This window comes from Talpa occidentalis, unplaced genomic scaffold, assembly GCF_014898055.3.
Source record: "Talpa occidentalis isolate TD23 unplaced genomic scaffold, MPIMG_talOcc4v2.1 talOcc4.4, whole genome shotgun sequence".
NCBI lineage: Eukaryota > Metazoa > Chordata > Mammalia > Eulipotyphla > Talpidae > Talpa > Talpa occidentalis.
The window spans coordinates 67,365,214-67,386,881 of NW_023604295.1; positions in this window are offsets into that span (position 1 = coordinate 67,365,214).

Sequence of the window (21,668 nt, forward strand, 5' to 3'; positions counted from 1 at the left end):
CAGGAGACCAAAGAATTAATGGAAGAACTAAAGAATTCTGGGAAAAGCAATGAAAGCAGAATAGATGAAATGGAAGAACGAATAAGTTCTCTTGAAGACACAGAAATAAAAAGAACCAAAACAGAAAAGGAAAGAGAAGTACGAAGGAAAAAGAATGAAGAAAGACTTCGGGAACTATCTGACTCCATGAGGAAAGGAAATATAAGAGTTATAGGAATACCAGAAGGAGAGGAGAGAGATGTAGGAACGGAGAAAATATTCAAAGAGATAATTGAAGAGAACTTCCCAAATGTGAAGAAGGAGTTGAAAATTGATATAGAAGAAGCAAGAAGAACACCAAACTTCCACGATGAAAGGAAAAATAAAGCAAGACACATAATAGTAAAGCTCCCAAGAATCCAGGACAAGGAAAAAATAATGAAGCTGGCAAGAGGGAAGAAACAGATAACATTCAAAGGAAAGCCAATCAGGCTGACATCAGACTTCTCTGAAGAAACACTACGGGCAAGGAGAGAGTGGAGGGACATAGTCAACAGACTCCAGGAAAACAGATGCCAACCAAGAATACTCTATCCCGCAAAGCTCTCCTCCCTCTTTGAAGAAAGAGTATGGACCTTCCCAGACAAACAGAAACTCCGGAATTTCATTATAACTAAACCCCCACTCCAAAAAATTCTACAAGGAGTCCTAAAGCCAGAACCTCAGAGGGGCGAATAACAATGAAAGAAGGCCAAAAAAAAAAAAAAAGTTATTAAAAGAATAATTAAATAAAATCAAAGGAAAGACAAACACAATGGCAAATACAGATGCTAACATATCAATATTAACTCTAAATGTAAATGGACTAAACTCTTCAATAAAAAGACACAGAGTTGCAGCCTGGATTAAGAAACAAAACCCAACCTTTTGCTGTCTCCAGGAAACACATTTAGCTACAAAGATAAAAATAGGCTCAAAGTTAAAGGATGGAAAACAATCCTACAAGCAAATGGACCAAAAAAGAAAGCAGGAACAGCTATACTTATATCAGATAAAACAGATTTCAAACTCAAAAAGATAAAAAGAGACCCAATGGTCACTACATTATGATCAAGGGGACAATACTTCAAGAAGAAATAACACTCATTAACATATACTCACCAAACGAAGGAGCACCAAAATATATCAGACAACTGTTGTCCTCTCTGAAAACAGACATCGGAGAAAACACATACGTAGTGGGAGACTTCAACACACCACTATCAACAATGGATAGATCAACAAGACAAAAAATAAGTAAAGAAACCAAAGCTCTAAATAAGGACCTAGAGCATTTGGGCTTAACAGACATCTATAGAACACTAAACCCCAAAAAACGGAGTACACATTTTTCTCAAGCGCACACGGATCATTCTCCAGGATCGATCACATACTGGGGCACAAGACAAATATCAACAGATACACCAAGATTGAAATCATATCAACATCTTTTCTGACCATGAAGGCATCAAACTAGAAATAAACCATAAAAAGAGGCAAGGAACTTTCCTACCTCATGGAGATTAAGAACCACACTACTGGAAGACCACTGGACTAATGAGGAGATCAAAGAAGAAATTAAAAAATTCTTTGAATTGAACGACAAGGAGGACACCAATATCCTAAATGTATGGGATGCAGCAAAAGCAGTAATAAGAGGAAAATATATAGCAATAGAAGCTCACATCAAGAAACAAGAAAGAACTCAAAGAAGCAACCTAATCTCGAAGCTCAAAGATCTAGAAAAAGAACAACAAAAAAACCCCAAAACCAGTAGAAGAAAAGAAATAATAAAAACCAAAGCAGAAATAAATGAAATTGAAACTAAAAAAACAATCCAAAAGATCAATGAAACCAAGAGCTGGTTCTTTGAAAAAATAAATAAAATAGACAAACCCCTAGCCAGGCTCACAAAGGAAAAAAGGGAGAAAGCACAAATAAACAGGATCATCAATGAAAGAGGAGAAATCACAACGGACACAGCAGAAATCAAAAGAATAATCAGTAACTACTATGAAGAGTTATATGGAAACAAGTTTAACAATCTAGAGGAGATGGACAAATTCCTACAACTCTACAATCACCCAAAGCTAGATAAAGAAGAAATAGAACACCTAAACAGACCAATTACAAGCAGCGAAATTGAAATGGTAATCAAAAATCTCCCCAAAAACAAAAGCCCAGGACCTGATGGATTTACAAATGAATTCTACCAAACATTCAGAGATGAATTAGTGCCTATCCTTCACAAACTCTTCCAAAAAATTGAGAAGGAAGGGACAATACCAAACACATTCTATGAAGCCAACATTACACTAATACCAAAACCGAACAAGGACAACACAAAAAAGGAAAACTACAGGCCAATCTCCCTAATGAACACTGATGGAAAAATCCTCAATAAAATTTTAGCTATCAGAATCCAACAATGTATCCATAAGATAATTCACCACGACCAAGTAGGATTCATTCCTGGAACACAAGGATGGTTTAGCATCCGAAAATCAATCAACATTATCCAACACATCAACAAAAAGAAATATAAAAACCATATGATAATATCAATAGATGCTGAGAAAGCTTTCGACAAAGTGCAACACCCATTCATGATAAAAGCCCTTGAAATTCTTGGGATACAAGGAACATACCTCAACATCATAAAGCCATCTATGACAAGCCAACAGCCAGTATTATTCTCAATGGTGAAAAGCTGAAAGCAATTCCATTAAGATCTGGAACAAGACAAGGATGTCCACTCTCACCACTGCTTTTCAATATAATACTGGAAGTCCTAGCCAGAGCAATAAGACAAGAGAAAGACATCCAAGGAATCCAAATAGGAAAAGAAGAAGTCAAACTATCACTATTTGCAGATGATATGATAATATACATAGAGAACCCCAAAAACTCCACAGAAAAACTAATTCAACTCATCAATCAATTCAGTAAAGTGGCAGGATACAAAATCAACACGCAAAAGTCACTAGCCTTCCTATACAAACAAAAAATCTGAAGAAGAAGAAATCAAAAAAACCATCCCTTTTTTATTGAAACAAAAAAAATCAAATATTTGGGAATAAATCTAACAAAAGAGGTAAAGGACCTATACAAAGAAAACTATAAAACACTGTTAAAAGAAATAGAAGAAGACACAAAGAAATGGAAAGACATCCCCTGCTCATGGATTGGAAGAATAAACATTATTAAAATGGCCATCCTACCAAAAGCAATATACAGATTCAATGCTATTCCAATCAAAATTTCAATGTCATTCTTCAAAGAAATAGAACAATTATTGATGAAATTCATATGGAATCACAAAAAACCTTGAATAGCCAAAGCTCTCCTGAAAAAAAAAGAAGGGAATGGAGGCATCACACTCCCAGACTTCAAACTATACTACAAAGCCATAATCATCAAAACTGCATGGTATTGGAATAAGAACAGACACACAGACTAATGGAATCGAATAGAAAATCCAGAAATAAACCCACAGATTTATGGTCAACTAATCTTTGACAAAGGAGCAAAGACTATGCATTGGAGCAAAGAGAGTTTGTTCAATAAATGGTGCTGGGAAAACTGGGTCGCTACATGCAAAAGAATGAAGCTTGACCACTACCTCACACCATACACAAAAATCAACTCAAAATGGATTAAAGAACTAGACATAAGACCTGAAACCATAAAATATATAGAAGGAAATATAGGCGAAACGCTACATGATTTGCACATAAAAGACATCTTTACAGACACATCACCCAAAGCAGTGATAGTGAAGAGAAAGATAAACAGCTGGGACTACATCAAATTAAAGAGCTTCTGCACAGCAAAAGAGACAATAACAAAAACAAAGAGAAACCCCACCAACTGGGAGAACATTTTTGCACCCAACACTAATGATAAAGGACTGATCACAAAAATCTGCAAAGAGCTGATGAGACTTAACAACAACAAAGAAAATAATCCAGTCAAAAAATGGGCAGAAGAGCTAAAAAGAAACTTCTCTGAAGAGGAAATGCGAATGGCCAACAGGCATATGAAAAAATGTTCAACATCACTTGTCATCAGGGAAATGCAAATCAAAACTACCATGAGATACCATCTTACACCAGTGAGAATGGCACATATTAAAAAAACTAGCAACAACAAATGTTGGCGAGTGTGTGGAGAGAAAGGAACTCTCCTGCACTGTTGGTGGGAGTGCAAACTGGTCCAACCACTATGGAGAGCTGTGTGGAGATTTCTGGGCCTACTAAACATAGAGCTTCCATATGATCCAGCAATTCCACTCCTAGGTATTTACCCAAAGGACACAGAAACATCAATTCCAAAGAACACCTGCACCCCTATGTTTATTGCAGTACTGTTTACAATAGCTAAGCTTTGGAAACAGCCCAAATGCCCAAAAATAGATGACTGGATCAAGAAGATGTGGTACATATATACCATGGAATATTACTCAGCATTCAAAAAAGATAAACACATGCAATTTGCAGCAACATGGATGGCGCTGGAAGGGATCATGCTCAGCGAAATAAGCCAAAAAGAAAAAGAAAAATACTGGATGGTCTCACTCATAGCAGGAATCTAGAAAACTTAAATAAGGGACCAGGAAAATGAATAACTATAAGAAAGTGAAAATCAAAATCAACAAAAAACTATGAACAAGAGACACTTTTTGGGGGCGGGGTGGGAGGGGAGGGATTGGGGTCAGAATGGGGGGGCTGCAATTGATGGGGAATATAAAAATAAAATTTATTATTTAAAAAAAATAATAAAAACCCTGATTGGTAAATAAAAAAAAAAAATAAAAAAAAAAATAAATTTGTCTTCTGACCCAGCTCCAATTGAGTCCTGTAAGTGCAAAGGAGTTATGCTAAAGCTCTCTATAATTTTCATTCATAAGAACCAAGGTTTTACAAACTTTTTAGGAGAGTGGAAAATATAGGTCAAATACAGGTCCCGAGATGAGCACATCTACCTGTACAAAGTCTCCATATATCTGGAGAGCAGCATCTGTCTTTGCAGAAGTTATGGCACAGCTTGGGAGAGTAATGAAGCACCTAGCAGAAACCTGCAGATTGTGTGCTGAGAGAGGCCTTATGGACATCATCTGCAGAAGAGGAGAGAATATGGGATGAGTCATTTTCAAATTGCTGAAATTCTTAAGTTACTAGGTAGGGAAAAGAATCTGTGAGAGTTCAATTACTATCAGAAATGTGATGTTACCAGTATGAATTAGGTTGAGGACATCCCAATTTTGGTAATTATTAATAACTTGAGTACCTTTTCCTTGAGTGATAATCATTGTTTGAATAGGAAAGCATTTAAATGACAAAGTATCATTCTATAATATCTACAAATGATTTCTTCCCCTTTTTGTTGGGGTGTTCATTTACTTAAGTTTTATTTTTACCTATGAATGTTTGCTAAAAGATTCTTCCTAGAATTATATAATGTGGAGAATAAAATGTGGGAGTGTGTAATCTAATTGAAGGTTGTCCAGGCCTCCTCAAAATTTTAGATTTGAGTTTTTAAAGAATGCTATTTATGGTAACATAAGAAAAATACCAACTGCCTAAGAGTAAATTGAATGAAATATTTGCAAGAATTGAAGAGAAAACTATTAAGCAGATTAAAGAAGTCTAAATTCTTACATTGGACAATATGAAATATCTAAAACTCAATGTTCTAAGCTTCTACAATAAGAAGGTAGAGAAAGACCAAATAAACAAAGTAAGTAGAAGAAAAAAATTAGCAACTGTTCCTCCAAATTTTTCCCTGAACAGCTGCTTTGTATGGAGCTACTATTTGAATGTTGAGCTTATATTTGGATTTAGAAATTCTGTTCACTAACAGTAGATCTTAAAAAGTTCTCATCACAAGAAAAAAAATAAGTAACTGTGTGGTGACAGATGTAACTAGATTTCTTTTGGTAATTATTTCACTGCATATACAAATACCAAGTCATTGTATTGTGCACCTCAAATGTACATTATATGTCAATTAATGTCAGTATAAAAAACAAAATTCTTTGCTCAGAGTAGTTACCATTCCTTCCTTCTTTCCACACAAATATACATGTGGTGACATCCTGGGAAATCTTTTTCAAGCACTGTATCAATCCAGTGGCTCTGTCAGATACAAACAGAAAATCAAGACAAAAGAGAAGGTAGCAGAGCGTGACTTATCTTTCTATATATATCCGTTTTAGCCTGCGTCAACTGCTAAGGCATCTGTGATATACTTCTCTCAGAATGCAATTCAAAAAAACATCGCTATCACATTTGCCATATGTGCAGTAACATGGCTGCTTGTGCCAAATCTGTGTTTGCTTGTGACATTTTTAAAAATGGCCAATCTTAATTTTTATAAAATATACTATAATTTAGAAATAAACAACTTGGCAGTGATTTATATCTGGAGACCCTGACTAATTATGAACTTTATCTATTGGCCTGATAATTTATCTGGGAAATCTTGTAGAGATTGTCTAATACTGTATAATGAAAATAAGAGAAAGTTCCAACCAATGCATTATTTTAAAAATTGTTTTTTCACAATCAGAAGTATTATTTTCATATTTGCCTATAAACATAACCCTTCCTAGCAGTTTTCAAACTATCAGGGAGTGGCAGGAAGATCTGATTAAGCAATTCTTTCCTCTATATATGAGATTATAAGGATTTTCTTCCTTTTCTCATTCAAATGACTGTTTACTTATTCTTGATGCCTTGCCCCTAACTAACTATTCCAAAAAAGTATATACTTATTTTGGAGGGGATAAGAAAAATATTATCTAAAAGGGAAACAAAATGATGAAAAATTCAACCAACAGCTAAGTTCATAACATATCATTTCTTTGGGTAGTAAGGATTCTGGAAATTTTATTTTTCAAAAATACTTTATCAACAATAAGGGAAATGCATTTCAAAAGGCATTGGGATTCATCACTCAAACTTGAAAGAGAAAGAGTGAAAGAGGAAACATGATAAACGTCACTCAATCACTATATCACTTAGGAATTGCACTTAATTTTACTTGGTAAAGGGCCTCCCCAGTGGTGCAGCCGTTGAGCGCTGGCTTGCGAAGCTGCCCACAGCCTCTGCAGTGCTGGTTCGATCCCTGGCCACCAGGTGAGGGTCCCACATGGAGTGCAGACCTCTCCTGCCGCCCTCTGCTCCCCTCAGCAGTGTACTTCGTCAGTCTGACTGCTCTGCTCTCTGCTTTGACTCTGGTGAATTCTCTCACCCTCCCGCGCTTCTGACTGTACCCAGTGCTTGTATAAAGTATATATAAATAAATAAATCTTAAAAACATTTTTTTACTTGGTAAACAAATTCATATTCTTGCTCTTCATTCAGATGACTAATTATGCTATACTATTGTATTATTAGAATCAACATCTGTGGCCATTGTAAGCCCACCAGAAAAGTTCAGTATCAGATCTTTCTTCTCTCTAGGTCCTAGAATAGGCAAATAGTGAGGACTACAAATTGTCATACAATGCCTCATAAATGAAACAATTATTAGTACTTTCAGTTTTAGTTTTTTAAGAGATGAATTTGACAATTATTTCTTTGAAGAGAATTTTATCAGAAGGGCAATTATGTATTTTTATTATACATCGGTATACTATTAAAAAAAATTTGTGGAATCCCATTGTGGGATGCTAAGTACTTTATAAAGCTGATGGCTAGTGACTGTGAATACAAATCTTTAGTTTAAAAAATGTGGAATGTGTGTATAGGATATATTGTTTTTCAGCATCCAAGATAACTAGATGGTGAATACAGATATGTGAATTTTTATTATATTTATAGAATAATGATTTTATTATTAATATCTATTGAAATTTTAAACAAATGTATGCTAAACCCAGCTTTATATAGTAGTTACCGGAGTAGACAGTAGTGCATCTAATATCTTCTTGCTTTTTTTTTTTTTTAAAGATTTATTTATTTATTTATACAAGCACTGGGTATACTCAGAAGCGTGGGAGGGTGAGAGAATTCACCAGAGCCAGAGCGGGGAACAGAACAGACAGACTGACAAAATGCACTGCTGAGGGGAGCAGCGGGTGACAGGAGAGGTCTGCGCGCCATGTGGGACCTCGCCCTGTGGCAGGGGGTCGAACCGGCGCTGCAGAGGCTGCGGGCAGCTTCGCAGCCCAGTGCTCAACCGCGCTGCCACCGGGGAGGCCATTATCTTTTCCCTCTTATTACTCATGCCGCCCTATTCTGTAGACCTCATTGTTTGCTATCTTCCAACACCTTTCAGGCAATGACTATGGAATGATCTCTGGGGAACCCACACCCTCTTTTGTGAAGGTCAGTCCTACTGTCCCCAAACACAGTATGAGGAAGTTGTTCTTGCTTTAAATACAAGCAGAGTAAGTCCCAGACAACTTGGATTATTTTTATTTGGTAAATCTGAGCTAGTTTAAACATAACCTTTTTGTTCTGCTGGTAAATGAAGTTGACAAAACAACCAGATTAAAATTACTGGATACTGAAACTTCATAGAACTACCTATTTATTCCAAGTATTTACACTGAATGAAGCATTTTCTGACAAGCTTTTGGCCTCTTATCTATGACCTAGTCTTTGTCTCTGTCTCATAAAATCATTCACTGGAACATTCACCCTGTTTCTATCCCTGCATGACACATCCAGCCTCTAACTCCCATCCCCCTAGTTGTCTGTCTCAGGCATGGCACCAATTTAAATTTTATTTTGCTGCTCTCTTTGGATTTCTTTGCTATGAGAATTCATTAGGAGTGCAATTTGGCACTTATTTAAGTTTTTTGTCTCAATCAGTGTGATGTGGCCTGGCAAAGATATTTCATTTGTGGTGGCAATGTGAATTATTTGGAAAAGTGTTAAGAATCTTAAAACAATTTTTTTTTTTGACAAAGCCATACATTGGCAGAGGATTCTAATCAAACTTCCAACAACTATTAAATGAAGTCTTAGAAACTCATTTCTGACTTCTAGGTGTTAGGTTGATATTTCTGTGTTCATTTAGTTCCATTTCTTCTTTTCTCATGGAAGATTATGGGGTGTTTTGTTTTCGTTATTTGGGTAACTTTTAAGTGGAAAATTGCAAGATTACATACATTTTCCTTGAAAAGAACCAGGTAATGTATGGAGAACAATGATGTCTGGGACAATTTTCTCTCTCTGTAAATGCAGTAAGAAGAGTTGGTACAACTCTTCAACTGTGAGTTCATAGCTAGTGGAGATGGCTGCAATTTTAAGAGAAATGGATTTATTGTGGAATAAAAAGAGCACATTTGAAGAAGCAACATTTTAAGTATTTATCCACACCACTAAATATGAAATAAAAAGATTTTAGAATCACTGGCTTTCCAAATTGGAGGTTAACTCACTAATGAACATTCTGAGCCCTCCTTTCTAAATGCATAAACTGTTTTGAAAAAAATTAACAGTCACCTAGCCTCCACCCCATCACCAAACCCAGTACCTCCAGTAGTGGGAAATATGTGGAATATGTGATTTAAGTAGCATATTATTATTCATGATATATGTATACTAATTTTTTTAAGTGTAATTTTGTTACTAGGCAGTATCCTCACTGCTAAAGCTGTAGTTCTCAAACTTTAGATGACATGAAAGACTTGCAAAAAATACATCAAGCCCCAGCGTTTCTGATTCAGTTGTCCTCAGTTGGAGCTGACAACCTGAACAAGTGCCCAATAACACTGATGCTGAGAGAACCAGTACTCTAAAAGTAATTTCCACATCTATCCTCTTCCAGCATCTCATATTTGACCAAATTTGACCCTCTGTATCAAATATTTCTATGCTACATCTTTTGTACCCTAACCATTTTTTTGGCTTTAACCATACTCTCCATCACTCTCTAATCTGTTACACCACTATCTTTTTTGTTACACCAGAATCTTTATTAGGATTGCTGAATTATGTGGCAAATTCATAAAATAACATTCACTTATTCAACAAGTTTTGTTTGGACTCATAGCATGTGCCAGATATTGTTCTAGATTCTGAAAATTGTGTGGTGGACAGATAGATGGTATCTACTATCCCAGATTATTTTGATTGGTGATTGTGGGGAGATAGGAATCAAACAAGCAAATGAATAAATAAAATAAAATTTCTAATACAAATTGGGACAAAGTCAGGGAGATAGGTTGATGGTTGGGTATGGACTGTGATATATTTAAAGGTGATAATTCAAACTGCTACCCAAATTGTGGGAACACAATTTCCTGTTTGGAGCATAAAAATAATGTGAATGGAAATATCTCTATTTTAAACTCTAAATTCCTCAATGTTTTGATCTTAACACTTTCCTCTTTACCCTTTCCAAGTGTCCTCCTATTGTATTTCATTAAAAATAGGTAATCTTTTCAGATAAACAAGCTAATTGAAAGTTTCCATGTGCCTTTTTCATCTGTCTTTTACACGGTAAAGATGATCTGTACTTTCACTTCTCTTCTGCTTTCCTCCTGTTACTATGGGAGGACAAGCTTCTCTCCTTTCCCCAGCTTAGCCTGTCAGTGATGCCACTGATCTTTCCTATTTTTTTTTTAAAGATTTATTTATTTTTGCATACGGGGTGAGAGGATTCACAGAGACAGAGTGGGGAACAGAACAGGCAGATTGACCAAAGCACACTGCTAAGGGGAGCAGCGGGCAAGTCAGGAGAGTTCTGCTGTGCCATGTGGGTCACCTCCCTGGCCAGGGATCGAACTTGTGCTGCAGCAACTGCAGCAGCTGCAGATAGCTTCATAGTGTGGTGTATTAACCTATTATTCCACCAGGGAGGCAGGCCCCCTTCTAAATACTTTTTATTTTATAATGCTTTAAAACAAGTGGTTCCTAAAGTGTATATTTTGAAACTGTAGCTTCATCATCACCTTGCTACTTGTCAGAAATTCTCTGAATCAGAAATTGAGGGGGGGCCTCCCTGGTGGCGCAGCCGTTGAGCGCTGGGTTGTGAAGCTGCCCGCAGCCTCTGCAGCGCCAGTTCCGTCCCCGACCGCCGGGCGAGGGTCCCACATGGCGCGCAGACCTCTCCTGCCACCTGCTGCTCCCCTCAGCAGTGTATCGTCAGTCTGCCTGTTCTGTCCCCCGCTCTGGCTCTGGTGAATTCTCTCACTCTCCCACGCTTCTGACTATACCCAGTGCTTGTATAAATAAATAAATAAATCTTAAAAAAAAAAAAAAAAGGAAATTGTGGGGATAGAGTCCAACAATTGGTATTTTGACAAATCCTCCAAGTGATTTATGCTAGCTAAAATTTGGGATCCATTCTTGCCTGCATTTTGCAAATACCATTTGAATGAATGAATGGATAAACACATGGTGAATAAGTTTAGTTGATTTGAAAAATACAACATTTGGCAGTTACTATAATGATTCCTGCTGGAAAATTCACACTGTGGAGATTTGGACATTAAAGTATAAAACACTTTTGAATTTTGATTAGGACAAATCTAATATACCTTACTTCCTAGCATGCTCTCCAATAGGCTGCTTGTCTCAAGAATTTTCCCTCTATTTGAACATTACTTAAATCTGAAAGTGTGAACGATGAATTTTTTTGTGTTTACAAGTAAATCACTGATTTCAATTCACTGTGAAATAAAGATCTGTAAGGGTCTCTTGAATTTTTTTTCAATGAAATGTGTAGTGCTTTGTGAATTGACTGCATATGACTCATGTGAGGAACTTGTTAAAATGCAGATTTGATCTAGTAGGTCTAGGGTATTGTCTGAAATTCACAAACTCCCAGGTGAAGTTATTGTTGATCTCGAACCATCTTATGTGGAGCAGGATAATGGAGCAATGTGGTTTCCAGTCTGACAGGTCACAAATCACTGTGCAGTTGGGGAAGAGGTTTGAGGATTTAGGCAGATTATCTTTTTGAGCTTTAGTTTTTCAACGTGTGAACCCTTACTAGCACATAAAACATCTCAAATAATGCCTGATACACAATAAGTAGTCAATAAAAGGTAACTTATTCAAATGAAATTAATGTCAAAAGTTAAAAGCTTGTCCAAATATTATGCCTCCATCTGTTAGTGCAGTCTACAGACCGGGATGTAACTGGTTAACCCTATTCCTGATGTGCTCACTCTGGAATGTGAGGGCAATAAAATTGAGTTCTGTTGTCTACAGTTTTATAGCTTCTGCAATTTCAGCTTGAGTGTCTGCCATTGACCCGCAGCAGCTGAAATCACAGGTGCAACTTCCTGAAAATTGAGCCCTTCTTTGGCATTATCCGGATTATCATTTATTCCTGACAGAAACAAGGGAAGCTGCAACACATCAAAAAGAAATATTGTGATTTCTTTATTGTATATTTAAGGACCTTTTTTTCTTATTGGGCTCTATCTTGTTGTCCATGAATATTAGTAGCTGTGATTTAAATAACAAATGTATCATTAAGGGATTTTGCATTACTTCCAGGCATTAACTGAAGGATTTGTGCACTTATCACACATATTAATTAGCATTCTATAGGAAAAAACTTGCTATTTAAATTAAATAGCTCAATAGGACATCCTTTATTTTCTATTTAAAAAATCAAAAGCAGTAAACGTAATAGATTATTTTATTGTACACTGAAGGACAGTTACCACTTACAGACTGGTGATTTCTATAGTCAGTTTCTAAGTGACTGTGAAACTAGAACATATCCTAAGGAGCTCTTTGGAGCTTCTTTTGGGAATTATGAATATTTATGTATAAAAACTAAATATTCTGCTTAAGCTACAATGATTCATCAGAAAACCATATGCTTCAGATCTAAAGAATAGATTTATTCCCAAACATTACTTTATTTAAGTATTTTTTAAATTAAAGGAATATTGTATTAAATATTTAAGGAAAGATGTGTCATCTTATTCCTTTATGAAAATTGCATAACAGAAAAATGCAATTTTCTGGATTTGGGATTGAGAGTGGTGTTGGAAACAGGGAGGATAAATACAATTTTAAAAATGTTTTTAAGTTTGAAACTCATAGTACAAGTTGTACTGATTATTATGGAATGCTGTATATTTTGAATTTTTCATAGATTTTGGTGAGATTTTAGATTTGTTTTGCCATCAAATTATTATTAGTAATTAAGTCCTGGTGTTAATTTTAATGATAACAGCTTCTGATTAGTGTTTGATTGATGCTCAGCAACAATTCTATAAGCAGTCAGTGCTCACCTTATCTAGAGTAACAGAAACTAATTTATCACCTGGTGGCAGACTGATTGATTATCACCTTCAGATGTTAGGTCAGCAGATAATGGTTTTCTGATAGAAGGACAATTGGTGCCATTTAAAAAAAAAGGGCACATCTCAACCATTGTATAACTTATGGAATACAAGAAAAATCAAATAAGGTAGAGAATATTTTTCTTTGTCAGAATGTTTTTCTTCACTTTTAATGGCTTCACTTGTCTTTAAGAACTTGAGGATTAAAATGGAAGCTCAAGGTTTTTCTTTTGCTATTGCATCTCCTTAACTCTGTGTTACTCCTATGGAGGGTATTTTTACTCATTGATTTTCATCTTTCTAACATATTTGGAAATTTAATTTTTTTTTTTTGCTGAGTATTTTTTATTTATGTATTTCTTATATCATTTTTCATTTTTGCATAATGTATGCATTTTCTTGGTTATATTCCCCATACAACTGTACCCCCCTTATTTTGACCCCAATCCCTCCTCCTGTGCCCCCCGCACCCCCGTAGTGTGTCTCTGGTTTATAGTTGTTTGTTGATTTTGATTTTTTCTTTATTATAGTTATTCTTTTTCCTGGTTCTTTATTTAGATTTTCTAAACTCCTGCTATGAGTGAGACCATCCGGTATTTTTCTTTTTCTTTCTGGCTTATTTCACTGGAAAATTCTTTTAAGCTTTTTAGAAAGGGAATACATTTTAAAATGCAATCAACTTTTGAATGTGCATTATAATTTAAAATAGACTTTATTTTCCTCTAGCAATTGATTTCTCCCTATTAAAAAAATCTCACCCAAATCATTTTCTTACTAAGTTCTTTTTATTGCCCTCCCCCCACAAACTAGTCTATCTTCAACTCAAATTTTCTGTCATATACTTTGTATTTAGCAGAAGTGAAGGTGGCAATATTAATGGCTAAATAACTAAAGAGTATGTGGCTTCAGTGTAAACCAATTTTTAATGTAACCACAGAGAGTTCACTGTTAGTCTCTGGGGCAATGCTTGAAAAACTGGCATTTCTTTTAGTTCTCCACCACCCATGAGACAGCCCATCAGCTATTTAATGGAGGCAAATGAGCTTAGCCAAGTTCAGTTCCTTACCTTCCTTTCCTTGGAGCTGCAACCGGGAAGTTTGAAGCTCATGCTCTTTACGGGGAGTATGAATATTGCTGTCAGGCAAGCAGAGGTGGATCCAGAAGCTTATAGAATTTTGAAGAGTTTCTTAAAGAAAATGACAATTTAAAAAATATAAAAAACATATAAAACATTTGACCAAGGGAACACATTCTTCTCCTATGGGGCTGGTGCAACCAGAAGCCTGAGTCAAGCTTTTGCGTTCCACTATAAATGACTTTTATTTCAGGAAGTGGGTAGAAAGCATCAGAATTTCTGATTCCATCTCAAAGAGAGTACCCCAAATGTTTTCATGGTCTGTGGCTGACCAATCTGATTCCAAAAATATATTTTATATTTAGGCATTTACTCTTCCACTGACTTATTTACCTATTAGTTCAGTCAATGGTCAATCAATAAGGAGACAAATGCTGCTGCTAAGATTAGGTTGATTTGTGCAAATTACCCATTGGTTACAATTTTGCTCTTTGAAATTGCTTATCAAATGCTAATACAAAAATAATGTGACCAGTGGATTTCATTTTTCCTTTTTCTTATTCCATGATGCTGTACTCCCCTGTTAGTTCTCAAGTGTGTTTCCAGGGCCATTAAGACAAGATTGAGGCTTAAAGTGGGGCAGAGGAATATCTAAATCCCAACTCTGAGATTTATAGTCTTTATAGTAACCTACTGTCTCTAATTGTAAACAAACACTGCAAGCTACAGGAAAGAAAGGTACAGGGATCAAGGATTAATAGTCCCTCGTTTGAAGTACTTACCTGGAAGGCTCCAACAACAGAAATTTATTGTCTCACAGTTTTAGAGGCTAGAAGTTTAAGATGAACATAGCAGCAGGTTTGGTTCCTTCTGAGGGTTTTGACTGAGAATTTGTTCCAAGATTCTGGTGGTTCCTTGGGTGGCGGCAGGCAGCAGAACTCCAGGCTTCAAAGGCATTCTCCTTCTGTATGTTTCTCCATACCTAATTTTCCCTTTTCAACAGGACACCAGTAATATTGAATCAGAGGCCCATCCTACTCCAGTGTGACCTCATCTTAACTAATTACATCAGTTAATGACTCTATCGTATTCTGAGGGATTAAGGGCTAAAAATATAGAAATTTTGGGAGAGGCGAGGGCACCATTTAGCCCATATCACTGAGGTTACTTAAGATGCTTTTCATAAGATTCACTCATTTAATATCATTCATTCAGTCATAGTTCATTGACTAATTCTGTAGATCTACTGTAAGGATGATTTAGATGGTGTGTTAATTTGGTAGGCCTACTTTAACAAAATAATAGGCTAGTGATTTACACATCAGAAATTTGCTAGCCAAGGGGCTAGCAGGATTGGTTTCCTCTGAGGCTTGTTTCCTTCGCTTATAGATAATTCCCCTGTTGCTTCTTTGTCCTCACATGTTCATATATCTTTGTGTGCACATCCCTGGTGTTGCTTTCTCTTAAGGACACCATGTTATAGTGGATTAGGTCACACTCATGTGACCTTATTTAACTTAATTACCTGTTTATAGGCTTTTCTCCAAATATGGATGCATTCTGCAAAGACTAAGAATTAGGACTTGTCACTTCAGGGAGGATGCAATTTCATTTCATAACAAATGGTCTGACATATGTTTTCTTATTTGTTTTCTATTGCAGTACAAAATTTTGTTAGGATTTCATTAGATTATTTCTGTATTTGTCACCAGAAAAATTCCTGCTAGCTTTATATTTGTCTTTGCTTTCTATTTTTTTCCAATTTGGTCATTTGCCTTATGCTATCGAATGTATTTAGCTTTTCTCCTGCCCATTCTTTGCAGCAAGTCAGTAGAGTCTTTTTTTTTTTTTTTTTTGATATATATTCAAATATTTGTTCCTGGGATCACAAGATGCAATATTTAATCAATGCTTTGTAAGTAAGTATACTTTTGCAAATGTTAATGCTTGTCTCAATTTAAAATCCTTAAATACCAATATATTTAAAGTATGTAGTATTCATGCTCTGGGATGCAGACTAAATATTTGAGGAGGCTAAATGATTATTTGAAACTAAATGAAATATAAATTTTATAAACATGTTTTGGACATCTCATACTTAATATTCAGTACTTACTCATTTTGCTTATTTCCTAGCTCTTTTTTAAAAAAAGATTTATTTATTTATGCATACAAGAACTGGGGTACAGGCCAGAGGTATGGGAGGTGAGAGGATTCACCAGAGACAGAGTGGGGAACAGAACAGGCAGATTGACTGAAATACACTGCTGAGGGGAGCAGTAGGCGAGTCTGGAGAGGTCTGCTGTGCCATGTGGGTCACCTCCCTGTCTGGGGATTGAACTTGTGCTTCAGTGGCTGTGGATAACTTCATAGGCACTATCTTAACCCCTTGCGCCACGAGGGAGGCCCCTTATTTCCTAGCTCTTTGATAAATTTAGTTCTTATTTATGTCACCTTCTTTTACTAATTATTTGTCTACTATAAAATGTGTAGTGTATCTCCCAATAGATGTTAATCTCCTTGAGACAAAGAACATGTTGATATGTCTTTTTATTGTCCATAAGACATAGCATGCAGTCTTGCATAGTTAGGTGCTAAAAATTACAATTATTTGACTACAAGTCCATGAAGATCATTTTCACGTGACTGATAGCTATTGCTAAACAATTAGTTGCTCCCCAGCTATGGAGATAAGGAAGGTCTCTGTTTTTTTTTTTCTCAGTTTGCTTCTTCAGGTTTTTCCTTTGTTGAGAGTGAACTAAGAAAGATATTGAAAAGCATTAAGTCTGACTCCAAGATCAAACTGTATCCACTCTTAGGAGGGAGGGAATGAAATATGAACTCCTTCAGCCTCTTCTCCTCAGTCTATCAACTACTCACCTCAAAATAGTCACCTGCTGAGAAAGTTGAAAATATTTTTACATGTAGGCATTATACAACAAATACTATGACATATTGTGTGAGGAAGATATCACACCTGCAGACACTTGCATCAATAGTTTCCCAACTGATCACCTGTGTAGTATATCTCAAATTCATTCCATTTTCCCATTACAAAGAGTAATGGGCCCTTCCAAATGTGTTCTGTAAAAACTCAGATTCTCATGTCAAAAACAATACCTGACTTTCCTAGTGTCTATCAATGAGACAGTCTTTTGTGGATTGCACAATGTCTTCATAAAGAAGGCCTTCTATTAATTGCAATTACTCATGGAAAGAATAGTATGGTAAATTCCTAACATCAAATATACTGAAATGGAGAAAAAGTAACAAAACATATAATGCAAAACAAATTAATTCTTTAGAATTTTGCCCCAGGGACAGACCGACTGGGGTAAAGGAAACCCTCTGGTCATACACAGGTAAAAAACCCTCTGGTTATACACAGGATTTTATCCATGTTGTTTGTCGGCCCGTCCCGCAGGCCGACGGGGTTCAGGAACACGGCGGAGGGGCTGGGGATGAAAAACGCATCTACTCACATGGCTGGCTGCAGGAACTCACGCTTTATTTCCGAGGGGGCAGGGATATATATATATATATATATATATATATATATATATATATATATATATAAAACTCTGCGCATGCGTTTTACGTGGCTTGCGCATGTGCTTCGGTCTGCGCATGCGCTTTGGTTATTGACAGCTCCCCCGTTTTTACTTTCTGTGCATGCGCTTTCCATGGACCTTGCACCTTTCTGTTAAGATTGCATTAGATTTGTAGTTTTTTCGGTTGGCGGAAGCGGACACTACCTCAGGTCTCTCTGTCAGCCAGAAAGCATTATTGCCAAGGCGTTATTGCCAAAGTTAAGTTTTGCGTCTGTTATTGACAGCGGACACACAAAGGCCTGTCTTAGGTTGTGGCAGGTATGCACCCATGCTTACCTGTCATGGCTGTCCGCCACCTGGATTCCGGATAAGGTGACGGTGCTGTCTTAGGTTGCTATGGGGCACACCACCATCTTACCCGTCATTGGCCTACAAGTGGTCTAGGGCAATACTTATCCAGACATTGGGGTCCTGAGAAGGTCTGTTCCATTGATGCCACAAGATGACAAAAATGACCCCTAGACAGAGGAAAATTAGACTGAGGAGTGAGACCGCTCCACCTAAGGATTTGACCAATCTCCAAGCTTTGGGGAGCCAGGAGAGGGCTTGATTGGGATTAATAGTGAGGATTTGATTAGCCAATTGGACAGTAAATTTAAGAAAGGTTTGGTTCAATGGGCCGCGCAGGTAGTCATTAAGGGAATAAACTTGGGAGGAGTAGTTGGATACAATAGCAGGGGTAACGCAGGTGAAGGCATAGGTAGGCATACAGGGGATATGAGCAGTTAAAGTCAGTAAGTCTATTTCTTCCTGTATTAAGAAAACTTGTTGATTCAACTGGAGTAGTCCTACTGTGAGATGGTTGTTGATGGAATTTTGTGTGAGAAAGGCGCTGGAGACTCTTTCTGAGAGAAGGTTGATGGTATCTGCGTTGATACGAAGTTGGGTAGAGCTAGGCCGCTGACCACCGCGGACACAGCTGCCAACGTCGAGAAGACGGAGATCAAGGCACCAACAACCAATGCTTGACCTGCTTGTCAATTTTGGATGATTGCCTGAGAAGTAGACTCAGACACATTGACAGGCATAATAACGACCTTAGGGAAATGCATGACAACGAAGGAATTGCTGAGGGTTTTAGAACAACAAGAGGAAAGGTGACAGCTACAACTGAGGGAGGATTGATTGTTTAATGAAAGATTGAAAGACACTATAGAAAGGAGTCCAGTGGTGGAATTGGTAGACAAGAATGACGGGAGAATACCCCCCTTTCTGGAAACCGGCAGAAAGAAAGGGGGATTATTAACTATTGTCCCATGAATCATGTTGTTCAGAAGGTTTGGAGAGCACCTCTTTGTTGGGCGGATCGGAGGGCGGACTATGAAGTAAGCGAGTCAGCCGAAGAGGGATCCAACGAGGCTGAGGTTGACCTGGAGGAAAGATACAAAGGGATCCAGGTGCCTCGGCGAGGACCGGAGCCAGTGGTTGCCATTGAAGGGAGTGGGGCTCTTTCCAAACAACTGAGCGGATAGAATGATTGGCCTCTGTTTGTCAATGGACCTTCGCTCTTGTTAATTTAGTTTGGGTGTACAGATGGAAGGGTGAAAGCAAATCAAGGGGAATCCTCGGGGTGAAGAGGAATGGAGAAAAAACAATCTTTAATGTCAATGACGGCCATGGGGAAGTCCTTGGGGATTCCTGAGGGGTCGGGAAGGCCTCACTGAACCGGGCCAAAAGGGACCATGATTTTGTTAACTTTCCGGAGATCATGTAACAGTCGCCAGTTGCCAGAGGATTTTTTGATGACAAAAATAGGGAAGTTCCATGGGGAGGTGGAGGGAACAAAGTGTCCAGCTGTTAGTTGATTTTTAACAAGAAAATGAGCCGCCTGTAGTTTTTTTCTAGACAGGGGTCACTGAGGGATCCATTTACTAGACCCAGATGTCGTTGCTCGGTTCAAGCAAAGGTATTCAATTGGTATTATTTATAAACCTAAGAATCTCTGAAGCACTTCCGTAGAGTTAAGTAATTCAAGGCCATGGCTCTACAGGCTGTACCTGAAGAGTAATATTGTACAGGAGTCTTTTCTCCTTATTTAAATAAAAGGTTGTATTGTGGTTGGGATTTTGAGGTTAAATTTTGGCTCTGCTACTTAACAGTGGTATTTTTGAGTAGCTTATCTTAGTCTGACTTATACATAAAATGGGATTATTACCTACCTTATGGGTTGTTGTGTTTTTGTATAGCTTATCTCAGTCTGACTCATACATAAAATGGGATTATTACCTACCTTATGGGTTGTTGGGAGGGTTCAAACTAAACGAATGCATGGAACACATTAAAACGTTGATTATACACTACAGGATTAGAGTGACTAGTAATCAGTACTATGTGAACATGGTGGTTAATACGGAAGTTCTTTGGAATAGCATTTTTTAAGGTGTAAGGTTTGGTTGAATTTTACTTAAAGTATCACTGGGGACTATCATCCTCTAAATATTTTCTAATTATGTTAAAATTTTGTGGCTCTGCTAGTTTATTTTTTAACTTACATTTAGAAAAGAAAAAAAAATGAGCACACTGGGATGAAATAAGTAGCAGAGGTATGCAGAGAACTAATCTATATGATGGCTAGGTGAAAACACTTTTTGCCTATTTTTTAAGATACTTTATCAAATACAAGTGAATGGACTTTTTTAGATTATGGTGAAGCTTATTATACTAATTTAAGTATGTAGATATCCTTTTACAACTATGATAATATAGATAGAGGGATATTAACTACAGAAATAATATGTAAAGAGAAACTCCTAGGTGTTTTCCTCGCAGTATGTTTGAGAAAAGCTTGAGGAGGTGAATTTTGAAAGAGCAGAAGTGAGGGACTGTACAAGCCCCCGGAAGTAGAGTGGGAAGGGAGGGATACCGCTGATTTTTGGTTAATGGGGGTGGTCTATCATAGGGAGGTGGACAGTCTGTATTGTCCTCCACATCCCCCTCATCTGAAGAGGAATTTCCCCCTGGATTTGAGGATTGAGAAGGGGGGGTTTCCGTGGCTGAGCTTGCCGTGGCCGAGCATGTGGCGGGTGTAGTTTTGCTTTCGGATTGAGCCGCAGAGCGCAATGCCTCAGCCACTAGTTCACAAGCAGCTGCTCCCCCATCACTAAGGGCATCATAGACTAGTTGCCACACAGAAAGAATACGGGGGGGAACAGTTTGGGGTCCGTAAAGGTCCCTGTGAAGAAGGAAGTCTTCTTTGATCTTTTCCCAGTTTCGTACTGAGACGGTGTCCTGCTGAAAGAAACATTTGCTGGTGTTTGCGAGGACTTAGACTAGATTATGAAGGGTCTGAACCTTAATGGGAGTTCCATAATGTTTAAGCAGAAGTTGTAGGGCTCTAACAAGTTGGCCCTTGGACATGGTATTGCCCATGATGCCGATCACTTACCTAATCCTTACCTTACTGATTGATCGGTCCCTCAGAGGATCCCTCGTACTCGTGTCCCAACATTGAGCGCCACTTGTCGGCCCGTCCCGCAGGCCGACGGGGTTCAGGAACACGGCGGAGGGGCTGGGGATGAAAAACGCGTCTACTCACATGGCTGGCTGCAGGAACTCACGCTTTATTTCCGAGGGGACAGGGATATATGAAAGTCTGCGCATGCGCTTTACGTGGCTTGCGCATGTGCTTCGGTCTGCGCATGCGCTTTGGTTATTGACAGTTGTTTGCATTGTTTGAATACTTGTCCAGCCTTTTCACTCT